The sequence below is a fragment of the Crocodylus porosus genome, unplaced genomic scaffold (assembly GCF_001723895.1).
Source record: "Crocodylus porosus isolate Cpor-Errol unplaced genomic scaffold, CroPor_comp1, whole genome shotgun sequence".
Taxonomy (NCBI): domain Eukaryota; kingdom Metazoa; phylum Chordata; order Crocodylia; family Crocodylidae; genus Crocodylus; species Crocodylus porosus.
The window spans coordinates 36,174,425-36,188,546 of record NW_017728943.1 but is presented as its reverse complement, the minus strand read 5'-3'; the positions used below and the strand labels follow the sequence as shown (position 1 = coordinate 36,188,546).

Sequence of the window (14,122 nt, the reverse complement as noted above, 5' to 3'; positions counted from 1 at the left end):
GTTTACCCAATCTGGGCTATGTGTTTTATGACACTTCAGGATTTTCTTTGGCAGAAATTAGCACCTTCAAGAACTGCACTGCACTTATTATTTCAGCTAAGGCTCTTGATTCCCTTCTAATCCATTACTGCAAAACCCGGAGGGACAGACAAATGCAGGAAACGGTTGCAAGGATTCCACGTGACAGATGAAGGATCTAATCTCTTACATGTGAACAATATGACAAAAATAAAAGCCAGCTGACAAACAATGAAAAAATTATAATCATAGCGGGTGTCCAATTCTTGTCTGTGCATTTGTTTATTCGGAGTTTTGAGAACAGAGGAACAGAACTAATTGGACAGGACATCCTAGATAAGTGGGGCTCAACCTACAGCCCACAGAATGGATCCAGTCTGTGGAGTCATGTCATGTGGTCTCTGGGGAGCACCACAGGCCCTATACCCCAGATCAGGCTAGCACACAAGGAAGGTCTATGGCCAGATCCAGCCAACATACAGGCCCCATACCATACATCCGACCTGTAAGGCCAGATGGGTTGGGCACTACTGTCATCACGTGCAAGATTCAATAATATTTAATGAACGGTGTCAGAACTAGTAGCCCTTGAAAATTCTCTACCAATGGAACAAGTAATGCATGGAATGTAAAAGTTTCCCCATGAAAATCTGACAACCTGTTTCAGTACAGGACTGCATTTTGGGTCACAGCCTCTGTGTCCTTTGAGACCAGTATCGTGCATTTATTTTAATGCAAGTTACATACACATATGGAACAGAGCTTTCACTTGTATGTGCTTCCACGTAAAGTGTCGGGCACACTTAACATGATGCAATTTTGAAGGATAATACATAGAATGTATATAATGAAACCCTCAAAAATGCCTTTTGTTAATAAAACTATTTTTTCAGTTGTAACTATGAACACTTGACATGAAAATATCATACTGTGAAAAAGGTAACAATGAAGAAAATCAAACTAGGACTATAAGCTTCAGGTATCATACACTGGCACATCATTTGATTATTGGCTTTTCAGCAAGCTATTTAGTTACCATTGTAGGATAAACATTCTCCTGAGAGATATATATCAATCAAAAACTAAACTTGTTTTAAATAAATAAGCAATGCCCATTTTCTTTCTTCTGAATGTTTGATCAAAAATCTGTCTTCTCAGATCATTGACTGCCTTTTGCTTTTTGTGGCCAACAAACTACCTTACTGGTTTACACCACAGATTGTGAGAGTTTTAGTAATTCTAGGTCTTCAAAAGCAGGTCAGCTTTTGTCACCGATGAAAGAAATCATCTACAAGATACACAGTAGATTAATATTTGTCAGACTTTCTAAGGAAGCAGGCAACCTATTTCCCCCCCTATTTTCCCCCCCTTTAAAGAAGCTCATAACTGGTTTCTTATAAGGGGTAAAAATGAATCCACAAAACGAGAGAGCAAAACATAAAACCTATTTCTCACTCCAAGATAGCCTGAAGCAGTAATACAGCAGGGTTGACAGATAAAAAAGCCTGGTTGCTGTAATTTTTAAGAACATTCTTGATCCCCCTATTGTCTATATCCTGTTTTCATTTATTAAACAGTAAGACATGACAGACTATGCAGAAGTGCTGATTGATGCACCTCAGGTGCAGAGTGAGTTCTGAAGGCACACCCAAAATGTGTATGTTAATTCAATACTACCACAGGCCTTGAAGTGCCATATTACTAGATTATGGACATTAAAAGAAAAACATAGCATTTTTTAAAAGAATATTTATTGTATGCAAGTTTAATACTAACTACTTCCATATATAATTATATACAAAATACTGTTATAAGAACATTATGAAGGTTGCAAAGTCAATCACTCAAATGTTATGAAATGTTAGAATTAAAGTTGCCTTTGTAAAATTAATTTGGCTTCCTTCTGCTTATGATACAGTCATAGCATGCAGTAATGTAATTAGGGATGAGCAACTATGGCACCAGCCCCAGGGACTGATTCTGCCCTGAGTGCAGAAACTGTTTCTTATGCCTCTAATAGTACATTCAGATACTATTTTTTCCAAAGAACCCTTTGGAACATGCTGCAGCAAAGGCTGTGCAGACATTAGGGCTGTGCGAAGCTTTGGTCATTGATTTGATTCAGAGGAGATTTGGCCCGATTCGGCAGCCGAATCTCTGAATCTGAATTGAATCAGGAGACCCACTAATCTCTCTGAATCGAATTGGAAGCCTCTGAATCAAATAAGAGGGATTTGACAATTCATCCATAGACACAGCTTTATACGTTTTTTCCACATACCATGAGCTACCAGGCACAGCTCGTGAATGCCTAGATGGTGGGACAGATGAAACATCCCACAGGAGCATGAGGGGGGGTCCTCCGCACGCTCAGCGGCAGACCCTGAAGTGGACCAGAAGTACTTCCAGTCCATTTCTGGGTCTGCTGCAGAGCACGCAGGGACCCCTCCAGCCCCACAGCTTGGTGACTGGTGCCTCCTGGGTCTGGGGGGACACCTGGGGTCCACCTGCGGCCAACTGCCAAGCTGGAAGGGTACAGGGGAGCTCCCCCGCATGCTTGGTAATGGATCCAGAAGTGGACCAGAGGTACTTCGGGTCCACTTCAGGGTTCACTGCCAAGCACGCAGGGCACTCCCCATGCTCCCATGGAACACTCCATCTGCCCCACAATATCACTGTTCACGAGCCATGCCTGGTACCTCAAGGTACATAGAAAAAACATATAAAGCTGTGTCTATGGCCAAATTGCTGATTCTCCGAATCAGAATTGAATCTTCAGATTCCAATTCGGCCGAATTGAATCAGGACAGTGATCTGAATCAGTAAATCAAATCACTGTCCCCTGACAGTGGGCAGATGAGAATAGGATGCGATTCAACACTGACAAGTGCAAGGTGATGCAATGGGGAGGAAGAACCAGCAGCATACCTACAGGCTGGGGAACTCTCTTCTCGTCAGTGCAGAGGCAGAAAACCATCTTGGAGTCATCATTGATGCCAAGATGAACATGGGCCGGCAGTGTGGGGATACAGTCAGGAGAACCAACTGCACCTTGGCATGCATCCAGATGCATCTCAAGCAGGTCCAAGGAGGTGATCCTCCCCCCCGATATGGCACTGGTCAGGCCGCAGCTGGAGTACTGCGTCCAGTTTTGGGCGTCACACTTCAAGAGGGATGTGGACAAAATGGAAAGCGTCCAGAGGAGGGCCACCCACTTGTTCAGACTCCACAAGAGAAGGCTGAGGGGGGAATCTAGTGGCCTGTTACAAGCTAGTCAGAGGGGACCAGCAGGCAGTGGGGGAGTCCCTGTTCCACCCGAGCACTCCCAGGAGTGACCAGGAATAATGGTCACAAGTTGGCAGAGGGTAGATTTAGGCTAGACATCAGGAGGCACTACTTCACTGTCAGGGCAGCTAGGATCTGGAGCCAACTTCCAAGGTGCTGGCTCCTACCCTGTGGGTCTTTAAGAAGAGGCTACACCTTGCTGGGGTCGTTTGACCCCAGTACTCTTTCCTGCCACGGCAGCGGGTTGGACTTGATGATCTGCTCAGGTCCCTTGTGACCCTAGAAACTATGTAACTATGAATCAGACCATATCTGAATAGAATACTGTCCACTTCGCACACCCCTAGCAGACACGTGTACCTGAGCACATAAGACAAATAAATTCTAAGGCAGATGACAGAAAAGGAAGATGCCTTCCACTCAAAGATAGTAGCCATTTTATCACTGGATGCTTTTCCAGCTGAGAGCTGGCAAAACAGAAGGGAACACTGGAGAGGGCCAAGAAATATTTAAGTACATTGACATGTGCAGTTTATAATGCAGATCTTTCTTGGCAAAGAAAATGGCATTTATTACAGCTCCTCCCTCTGGTCTCCTTCTACACACAGTTTTCTACCTGGTTAATAAGTCATAGAACTGTTCATGGAAAGGGGAAAGGGAACTGTGTATGAAGCCAAAAACATTCCATCTTGCTACGTTTTCCCTCCAGAAATTCCCACTGTGTCAGTTTTGCTCTTTGTGTCAGTTTGCTCTTTTCTACATCACACAGCAAAACTCTGAAGCAGGAGTAAAACTTCAACCATGAGTAGCCCCATTGAAGTTAATGGGATTGATCATGTACTGAAAATTACTCATATATATAAGTGTTCTGCTGAATCAGGGTCCATGTAATCCACATTACTGCTCCCCTGACTTCTACAATAAAATAAAATAAAATAAACCCCTATAAGGAGAGGGAGGGAAATTGGAGGTATATGTAGAATATTTTTTAAAGCTTTGAAGATTCTTGGATAGTAGGGTGGTTAGTGTGGTATAAATACAGAGTGAGAATGAGAAAGAGAGAAAAAGAACAAAAGCGTAAACTAAGCTATGCCTGTGTAATTTACTGTGACATTTAATAATACTCTACTAAAAATTTTGAAGCAAGGCTACTTCAGATATTTTTAAGGTCATGTATCATTTACTGTCTAGGTCAATTGAAGCATCAGCAAAAAGTGATACAAACCTTTTGAGAAAGTATTTTAGAAATAAAGGTATATGTAATTGTTTGAACCATATTTTCCTCACAAATTCTGCATTGGGAGCTCTTCACCTCAGAAATTAAAGTACCATTCTGTAATAAGTGAACTGGATATGGTATTTCAAGGCAAGTCAAGGACAAACTTTATAACTGAGCTATCAAAATGCTATTAATAAAAGCAAAAATACATGAATGATGCCTAAGTTCCCATATGGACAGGAAAAGTTATTGACCATTAAGTTAGTACTTCAGATCTCCTCAGAATTTTTTTTAAATCCCATTGAAGGTAACAAAATCTATATATCTCTCTAACTTCATACTCTCCTCCTATTACTGGGTACTGTTATATTTCAGTAAATCCCTTGGTTTTTGTGGGGAGGGTAGACATAAGGAAGACTAGGATTTATGTAACAAAAGGCTAGAAACCAGAGCTACAGTATTTTCTCCTCCTCCTAGGTTTTGTGGAGGCATCTTTATTTATTTTTGGTTGTATCAACTTGGTTATATTTGTAATAAATGAGAAATGTATGAATTTCCTAGAGTTCTGTTTACATTTATGCAGATTACCATAAATGACCGCTGATCCTCCCAAAATTTTCAAACCTAAAGTTAAGCATCTAAACCCACCATGGCCTCTGATGACTTTATGGTTAATGCATTTATCCTTATAATCCAGGGAGACATTTCAATTCTATTATCCTCATTTTATAGGAATTAAGGTGTTGAAGGTATATTCACACAGTGTTGCGTGGAGAGCTAGCCCTGAACAAGCTAAGGCAGTCAGCGTTAGCTCAGTTTTGTCTGAGCAGCACCACACCGTATTCTGAAGATATACCTGGAAAGATTAAGCAACCTGCTCAAGATCACACATTAGGTCTTTCGAAAATTTGTAGACCGAATGCTGGTCTCCTCAGTGGAAGGCCAGCAGTTTAAACGTATGTAACCTGGGTACACCCAAGGGTGTGCCCTATTCTCAGTTGAATGGGGTAGGTAAGCAGAAGAGGGTGCTGTGAAAGGGATGCCTGAATTTCAGGCAGATCACTCTTTCCTCTATAGAGTTAGCCAAGGCCCAAAGTCCTTAACTATATACAATTTGAGTTGCAAACATTTATATAAAAACATCCTTACAGAGCCCATTATAGAGAATTAATACATCCAACTATTTATAACACCAACAATAACAATAGATACCAAATAGGAAGCATAACTATACCAGATACACCCAATCTGGGTTCCCAACCACTTGGTCCCTCAAATGGGATAGGGTGTTCTCCCCCCGGCCCCTTGGGTGTTCCACAGCACCGGGGCTCTTTTTAGTTTAATGCTGAGCCACACTGCGGGGCTCTGGTTACCCAGCCTAGAGCCAGTGCTAACTTGAGCAGCCTCAAGCTGCTTCCAGAGCAGGCTCTCCATGCACTGACCTGCATACCACGTGGGACCCTAGCAGCCTCAAAGTGCTCCCAGGGCTGGCTCTCCATGCACTGACTCATGCACCACCCCACCCAGCTGCTTGCTGGGTTTGCAGGCTCAAGCTGCCTCAAGCAGAGTCTGAGCGCTGTTCACCGATAAGCACACCATTGAGGCTCAGGTGGAGTCTGGATGATGGTCTTCTCTGAAGCTCCTCTCTCCTCGCTGTCTCTCACCACATCTACCCAGTGTGCTAAGCACACTGGGCTTTTATTTACACCAGAGGCCCCGCCCTTAAATCCGCTGGACCTGCAAAGCGCAGTCTTCAATCAAGTCCAGGGGCTCCTCACCCTCCTCCTCCCCCTCCAAGCAGGGGTGGGGCAAGCTCCTCCCAGCTGTTACCTGATTGGTGGAAATGTTCCACCAATCCGAAGTGTCCTTTTCCAAACCTGGCTTACCAGGCAAAAGCAGCGAGCCCACCACACAAACTACCATGCTTCATTTCTCTACAGCCAAAATAAATGGCATGATTTTATAGATGTTGAACACCCAGTTTCCACTGATTTTTTGCTCAAGCAGAAGATCAAAGAAAGAAGCAGAGAGGAAGGAAAAGGAACTATGTAAGTCTCTTCTTGGGGCTTCTCTTAGCCTCAGTACACAAGAAGTGGCTGTTGTTCAGTTAGACCAATTCTGCATGATACAGGGACAACAGGGCAGACCTTACAATGAGAGACTGCGGGACCTGAACCTGTTCAGCCTTCACAGCAGAAGGCTGAGGGGGGACCTGGTGACAGTCTATAAACTCACTAGTGGGGACCAGAAGGGTTTGGGAGAGACCTTGTTTCCCCTAGTGCCCCCGATATAACAAGGAATAACGGCCACATGTTGTTGGAGAGTAGGTTTAGATTAGACATCTGTAAGAACTACTTCACAGTTAGGGCAGCTAGGATCTGGAACCAACTTCTAAGGGAAACGGTGATGGCTCCTACCCTGGGAGTCTTTAAGAAAAGGCTTGATACCTACCTGACTGGAGTCATTTGAGCCCAGTTTTTCTCCTGCCCAGGCAGGGGGTCAGCCTTGAAGATCTACAAGGTCCCTTCTGACCCTACTTCTATGATTTTATGAAGTCAACCTTCTTTGGGAAAGAAACCCCTCATATACAATTGCACAAAATTTGGTTTTTACTAGCAATGTTGATACCCTATTCAGTTTTCAAAAGAAAGGCCTATGGTGTCTAACTACAGAAAATGGTATAGGACTACCAGTCCCAAGTGGAGATGCAACCCAAAGGAATGCAACAAAGTACTGAATAAGAGTGTAACCACACACATGCTTCTCTCTGCTATGATTCCTTTGGTTAAGTTAAGCAGGTCTCATCTCACCATAGGCTATAAACAGATACCTATCTGAAGCTGGCCTGACTGTCCCAGGGTTTGATTTGGATCAAAACAGGTGCAGCTCAGTTATTTATACCTGGTTCCCTTCTACTTTTGCCAGTAGGTATCAAGGGAGAGCACACAGCCTCCCCATCTTGACCCTAGAATGATCCACAATGGGTACAGACAGAAGTTATATTTGTCACTCTTATCGGCTCCCTGGAAGTACTCTACAGCTGAGCCATGAGACCTTTGCCCGGCTACAGAGTGCTTTTAAAGTGGCCTATCATGCAACAAATCAATCCTCATCAAATGAGGAATCAGATGAAGGCCCATCTCACACCCCCCTCACCTCTTTCCCTCCAGCTCAGGCCAGGCAAACCATAACCTGCAACTTGCTGCCCCTCCCCTTCCCTGCCCCCCACTACCCACATTCCTGCAGACAGCACTGAAGCTGGTTGGGGTGGGGCTGGAAGAGAGGCAGCTCCTCCACTACAGGTATATTGTTGCAGGCAGGATCGATTCCCATTCCCCCCCATCCAAACTCTGTGGGGTTGAGGGAGGGGAGAGGAGGAGGCTGCTCTAACTTATGGTGCTTTATGTAAAGCACCATGAGTTAGAACAAGGGGAGGCAGGTCTGTCAGTGCCCAATAATACTACAGATGCACACAATTGTGTCCTGGGGAAAAACAGTAACCTATTTTATCCCACATCTTTCAGAAGGACTTGAAATGAAACACTGGCTTGTATGTATGCATGATCCTGAGACAAAAGACTTTCTCCCAGGATAAATACAATATCTGTTTACAGCCTGAGGTGCTTTTCTCAGATGCTTAACTCTCCACATACATTGTGCAGGAATTATACCAACTCTGGGCTCTGGGTTCTATTGCAGTGGTAAAGCACATAAAAAGTACATGCTGTAATGTTGAAGGCAGTGGCACCTACATCTTCCTGAGAAAGCAATGGGAGTTGGGCCCCTGGCTCTAAGGCATTAGAATCAGAAGCACCAGAATGATCAGTTATTAGACACTAATCTCATATTATGTGATAAAACCAGGATTCTAGAGGAAAAAAAACAAACCCATACATTCATATCATATTCTTTTTCAATGAAATACATACATTCTATGAATTCAATCCTGTTCCAATTAAAGTCAGTAAAAAAATTCCCACCGATTTCAGCTGGGTTGAATCTGACTGATCAGTTTGGCTGAAAGAGATTGGTGCTATTAACATTTTTAAGTTAGATGGTATTCATGTTATAAATACTATGGATGGCAGCAAAAGAATCTGCAATCTAACTTAAAACTGCATGGTTTAAGTAACATGACTTGTACACTTAGCATAGGACTCTGGTGAAGTTAATAAGCTCTGCTTGAAACAGATCAAACAGCAAAGAATTAAAAAGTATCTGAAGATTCAAAAAAGGAATATTAAAAAATCTACAGTGAATAACATTAGAAATACTTTTTGTGGGAAGGGGATGACAGCTGTAGCTCCTCTGCAGAAAAGGGTGTGTGGGCTTCGAAGGGGGGAGGGCTTCCCTGGGGTTCATGTGCAGTGGTCGGGTTACCATGCATCCGGGTTTTCCTGGACATATCTTCTTTTTGGGTCCTCCCATCTCTGTCCGGGCAGTTTTTTAAATATCAACAAATGTCCAGATTTTGCTCTGCTCAGCATCAAAGTGTTTCCCAGCACTCCCCGGGTTGCCTTAGCAAGGAGCTGCTTGGGGCTGGGGGAAGCAGGGGGGGAAGGTAATTGGAGGCAGGGAGCATCACCTGCATGTGTGCATGCATAGCCATGTGGCCAGCATGCAGCTAGGCAGGGTGGTGGGAGTAGCCCCAGCAGCTGTATGCAGCTAAGTTTATGGGGGGCAGGAGCTGGAGTGCCAGGGCTTGGGGATTGTCCAGGACAGCTTTGGACGTGGGAGCAGGGCTGACCCAGCCCATCCTATTCTGCGAAACCTGCGGCCACAGGGGGCCCCACAGCCAAGGGGCCCCCTGTGTCCAGCTGCTCACCACACCCCCACCCCCGCCGCTGACATTGCTGCCACCAGCTCAGCTTCTTTGGCTACTCACCACACACACATACCCTTCCCATTGCCAATGGCAGCTTCTTCACACCAGGGGGGCCCAAACCTATATCTTGCAGGGGGTCCCAAAAAATTCTTAACCAGCCGGGGGCAGGAATGTGAGTGTGTGTGTGGGTGAGGGTGGTAGGGTATATAGAGGGAATGGGCATGTGAGGGGGACAGGTGCCTGCCAGCTCTAGAGGAAGCTGTCAAGGTGCTGGGGCTGCAGCAGGGCAGGGGAGGTGCCTGCTCCTCCAGCAGGAAAACTGGGTATGGAGCCCTTCAGGGGCAGCAGGGAGCTGCATGGCCAGGTTGGTGGCACTGGGGCCAGGGCCTGTGTTCACAGGAGTGGGGCAGGTAGGAGATGCTGCAGGCCTGGGGAGAGATGGGGGTATGGGGGAATGAGGGGCACCAGCAAGGCTGGGGGGGGCAGGCTGTGGTTTGTGAGTGAGCGGTATCGGGGAGGTGGGGGACTGTGGACCAGGAGTGCAGGTCACAGGCAGTACCAGGGGGCTATGGGTCAGGAGTGAGGGATGGGGGGAGGCTGTGGGTTGGGAGTGAGGGGCACCAGTATAATCTGGGGGGTGGGGTACTGTGGGCTGGGAGTGAAGGGCAGCAGCAAGGCTAGGAGGGATGTGGCTTGGGAGTGAGGGGCAGGGGTGGGCCATGGGGAAATCACTGTCCCCTCCACAATCATATTACCAGCCCCATTCCCCCCCCCGACAAGTGTCCTCTTTTCTGAAAGTGGAAATATGGTAACCCTACGCAGTGGTAGAATAAGTGAGTGGAGATGAAGTGAGAAAAGGCTATTTGCAGCTGGATGTGAGTAGTGGTTGTGAAATCTGGTTGGGATTGGTAGGAGGGCATGCTTGTTGGGGGTTTGGGCAGAAAGGCTGAGGGGAGGATGGAAGCTGGTGCTCTCCAGGTCTCCCATGTTGTTTGGGAAATCCTCTTTGTGGACGTCTTGTATATTGTAAGCAGAATGGGATATATACCTAAAAATAAATAAATAATAGCTAACTAAATAAATATGGCACCTGATAATTACAACAAAGCTCACTGGTTTTCATGAAGGACTACAGAATGAAATAATGTGATATCCACAGATTAAGCTTACAAAAGGAGCTAGAAGACTTTTCAAAGAGTGACACTCACATCACATTTTTCTTTAAAATTTTATACTTTAGTAGATTTTGAAGGTTCTCTAATGAAGACAGTTTTGAGAAGGAAAATCAAGATGAGACTGTGAGCTGAGATAATAATGGACTTTTCAGATAAGTAGCTGCATCCAAAAATTGAAAAACAGACTTCATTTGTAGTCAACCCAAAATATTTAATTTGATCCAAATATGTTATCTGTTTTTAGTTTTGTATTCTATCCACCTTTTTACTATTTTAAGAAATCATGTGCCAAATATGAATGGAAATTATAGGTTTGAAATGAAAAGTCAAACTGTTTCACTTTAAAGTAAACATTCCCAAAAATGTTAAATTGATGTTTCCAAAACAAATTCTGGGGAAAAAAAATTCCCATTTTTTTCCAGTTGAAACTGTTAATCAAGTCCACAAACAGTTTTGGTCTACCACCAACCTCTTTTTTTTTTCAGTAAATTTGTGATTTGCAGCAAAAAAAATGCCCAGTTTCCTTTACACTAGAAAGTGAAATATTACCTAAAGTTGTGGTCACACTTTTGTTAATTTAATTACACTACTACAATTTGTTAGAAAATTTTGAAAAAAGAATCACCTCTAAGTTGCATTTCTTCCCATGCTAGCTTTAGAAATATAAAATATGTCTATTTAAGGTTCTGTGCTCATTGTCACAAGTGCATTAGACAAGAGGTGTTCTTTTAAGTCATAGTTTCATTGTTCCTGTTATTTGATTTTCATTACAAAATCTATCAGATCTTCTACTTGTCTTTATTTTTGAATCTCAAAAATCATCTTTTTATTCCCTCTTGTAAAATATGTTCTAAAAGTTCTCACACGGTACACTATTAAAACTCAACTAAACTTTATTATTTATTCAGTCTCCTCCACTATTTATCCCTCTTGATTTGGAAGTAGGACTCAGAGCTTACAGCAGCACAGCACTAAGAGTCTGTTGCTATTCCCTGGAACAGAGCCTTACCACAATTAGCCATTGATCCAGCTGCTAGTATCATGACAAGGGAACTCAAACTCCCTCCTCCTTGAGGCAATCACTCCACAGAGAAACCCTTCAACATCACAAGCTTCCACTGCTACATTGCTTAACTGAATAATCAGCATCAGGCTCAGAGCTGATTTTTCAAACTGCAATAAGATACACATGCTACTTTAATTCATTAGGAAAATGTTTTTCCATCACAGACCTGTTCAACCTTCTTCTGTGTGGAGGAATGTATTTTTTGCTGGTTCTTAAAAACACAACTTTGCATGTGTTGAGACTCATGTAGCAAGATCTTTCATGAAGAGGTAGAGATAATTCATGATTTTTTTTTCTTTTCTAGATGGTTTTACTGTAAGAACAAAATCTCATTCATATTTGAAAGATCCAGTGTAGATAATCAGATTTTATGAATTAGCTAGTATGCGATGGGAAAACAATCAAAGGTGCAGCATGATAAAATTCACAGTGCTCATTTATTTTGACAGGTGTAGTTCAATTCTAACGATTTATGACAATACTTCAGAATATACTAGAAAATGTACAGTAGTATGAAATAATAAGGGACCACATTAGACACATTGCTTTTAAAAGGTCAGTAACACGTGGGATTAGATGGCAAGATTTTTTATGAGAATTTTCAGGTTTGGGTGTGAATCCAGAAGACTGCAATCTGGCAAGAGTAATACACTATTGTAGGCATAATGGCTAAAGAGCATACTTCAAGTCGATTCCCTCTGTAGCAAACATTTTTTGGTCATGAAAAGATTAAGTGTAGCTACAGATTTCAAACCTGCAGAGAAATTTTGGTTCAAATACAAATTCGTTATTGAATTTGAATATTTAATTTGAATAGCTATAATTATAAATATAAAATGTGTTATTGAATATTTGTTATTGAGTATCTTCCCATTTTCTTTACTATTACAACAAATAAACTTACCTTTATATTTAATGTACATCTTAATATATCTATGTAGGGAAATCCCTGCATCTATATGTAGCATCACAGGTTTTAAAAAGGCAAGATATCAGAGCACATGGTCAAAAAAGTTTTAAACCTGGTAATTCAAAGGAGATTCTGTACCAATGTAGAGCTCTGCAGATTCTTATTACAAGACTAGGCCCTTATTCAGGTGCATAAATATACATTCTGGAACCTAACTTTTAAAAACATTTCTTTAAATCTTGGCCATACATTTTGTTCTGAGACCCTTGAATTCAAGTATGTAACCTTAACCTTTCATGTAACAAAGGTTTTCCATTTAATGTATAATACTTAATTTTTTCCCTGCTACAAAAGTCCTTGGTTGGCTCTAATTATGCTCATGAGAGTGGAGAACTGAAAAAACATATTGTTTGCCTGGGGCCTAGGGTGGGAAAAGAAGGTTTCACAATTCACTCAAATAATGCTGGAGAATCACTCTTTGTAAAGGTTTTAAAGCTTTTCATATTCCAGATTCTGGACTGACATCCACTCATCTTGTCCTATAAAGAAATGTGATCCCTTTTTTAAAGCCTTTTAAAAACATTAATCCCAAAATGACTCCAAACTGATTAAATGAAATCCAAACTGGACATTCCATCAACGTGCTTTGCTCTTTCAATCGTATGGTTAGTAGATATGTTTATACTTCAGCTTTAATTGGGGGGGGGGAGGAGGAAAGGAAGAGTTATCAACCAGAAATGTCCAACTAATGATGTAATACATACATATGTTTGCATTTAGACTATTTTAAATAAGAATGTAACATTAGAAGCCCTTAGGAACAGACGGGCAATTTCTTACCTGCCATCTTTGGCTTCTGTAAGTCTCTCTATGCCAGCCCCAAATAGCCGTTCCCTATATGTTGTTAGGGATGGTTGATTTTGCTGATTTTGTTTTCTTCTGCGGCTTTCCGAATTACCGCCTGCAAAAGCCCAGAGCTAGCACCCTCAAAGGTCAATGCAGCTTTGCCAGGCTCTGATCCAGTAGCGGATCAGAGCCAGATGGGGCAGGATCATATAGGCAGAAAGAGGGGAAAAGACACCACCAGCCCTTTACTGCCTTGGGGGAAGGCCTCGCACTGGCTGCTTGGGCTGAAGCGGTGTGCAGGGTGTAGATCTGACATGGTCACCTGTGCCCAGGGCTGTATTACACTTTCCCTCTTGTGGGGGTCTGCAAAAAAAATAAAATAAACCAGTTCAGGACAGACACCTTGGTGGGATCATTTGATCTCAGCAGTATTCCTGCTCAGAACAGGCAGGGTGGACTTGATAACCTTTTGAGGTCCCTTGCAGCCCTTCATGTCTATGATCAATTAACAAGTCCACCAAAAGTGAAGGAGCAATCCCATCCGAGGTTATGATTTTCAAATCTTACAGGGAAGCTCTCATCTCTTAGGGTGGGGTTCAGGCCCAATCTCCCCTTTAATTTACACTCTGCCTGTGCCCCATGGAGAGCTGCTTTTTTTTTTTTTTTCTGTTTTTTTTGCACCGGTCCTGGAAGCACTGCAATACCAGGTCAATGCATGGAGTGGATGGAGCACGCTCCGGTTCCACCACCCAACACCAAAAAGAATCTGCTCAATATA

At 43.0% G+C, this 14,122-nt stretch overlaps 1 long non-coding RNA gene across 1 annotated transcript in view; it reads right to left on the bottom strand.

The window, feature by feature from the left end:
* LOC109319530 overlaps positions 1–13,826 on the bottom strand; it is a 97,132-nt gene extending 83,306 nt beyond the window's left edge. The window contains exon 1 of the long non-coding RNA XR_002103529.1: positions 13,339–13,826. This is a non-coding gene — a long non-coding RNA (uncharacterized LOC109319530). The remainder of the gene's footprint in view (positions 1–13,338) is intronic.
* Positions 13,827–14,122: the final 296 nt, after the last annotated feature.